This window comes from Ornithorhynchus anatinus, chromosome 7 (genome assembly GCF_004115215.2).
Source record: "Ornithorhynchus anatinus isolate Pmale09 chromosome 7, mOrnAna1.pri.v4, whole genome shotgun sequence".
NCBI classification, from domain to species: Eukaryota; Metazoa; Chordata; class Mammalia; order Monotremata; family Ornithorhynchidae; genus Ornithorhynchus; species Ornithorhynchus anatinus.
In genome coordinates this window covers 16,472,755-16,473,778 of record NC_041734.1, presented here as the reverse complement: position 1 = coordinate 16,473,778, position 1,024 = coordinate 16,472,755, and the positions used below count along the sequence as shown (strand labels likewise).

At 45.6% G+C, this 1,024-nt stretch overlaps 1 non-coding gene across 1 annotated transcript; it reads left to right on the top strand.

Moving 5' to 3' along the window:
• The first annotated feature begins 576 nt into the window (after positions 1 to 576).
• LOC114813447 lies at positions 577 to 711 on the top strand. Its single transcript, XR_003761167.1, has one exon. It is a non-coding gene; the product is annotated as a small nucleolar RNA SNORA7 (small nucleolar RNA).
• The last annotated feature ends 313 nt before the right edge of the window (positions 712 to 1,024 follow it).

Here is a 1,024-nt window from a genome sequence, read left to right as displayed (position 1 = left end):
GTAGTAGAGTACAATGATAGGGGGAAACAGTGTGGCCTCATGGAAAGACCATGGGCCTGGGAGTCAGAGGACCTGGGTTCTAATCTCAGCTCTGTCAATTGCTTGCTGTGTAACTTCTCAGTGCCTCAGTTCCCTCACCTGCAAAATGGGAATTCAATCCCCGTTCTCCCTCTTACTTAAACCGTGAACTCCATGTGGGATCTGATTATCTTGTATCTACACCAGCTGTTAGTACAGTACAGTGCTTGGCACATAGGGCTTAACAAATACCTCAGTTATTGTACATAATAATAATAATGATGGTATTTATTAGGTATTTTGTATGTACCAAACACTGTTCTAAGCGCTGAGGTAGATACTAGGTAATCAGGTTGTCTCACGTTGGGCTCATAGTCTTAATCCCCATTTTATAGATGAGGTAACTGAGACACAGAGAAGTTAAGTGATTTGCCCAAAGTCACACAGCTGATAAGTGGGGGAGCCGGAATTAGAACCCACAACCTCTGACTCCCAAGCCCAGGCTCTTTCCACTAAGCCTCGCTGTTTATGTGCTGTTCCCTCCCAGATGCTGAAGAACTCCTCTCAGGGTGGCACTTAGAGAATTTCCAGTATTCTACCAGTCTCGGCTATGGGAGGGAGAGTCAAGCAGAGGCTCCATTCCATTCCTAGCTTGGAGAGTGGCTAGTGAGTGGAAGGCAATCTGCTACAAGTCAAAACTCACTTGTTCTGGGCAACAGGGGCATGGGAGAGAGTCAAGGGTGGAGACTCAGGTTTATTGTGCTGAAGAAGGCAGTGGTAACCACTTGTGTATTTTTACCAAGAAAACTCAATGGTTACACTTCCAGTACAATTGCAGATGGTGGTGGGTTGTTCTGGGAGAGATGTGTCCACAGAGTCTCTATGTATGGGACATGACTCAGAGCATAAAATGTAACAAGGCAGTGTGCTGAATTGCTGCCTCCCCTCTCTGTAATTTATTTTAATATCTGTTCCCCCATCATTATAAGCTCCTGAAGGGCAGGGA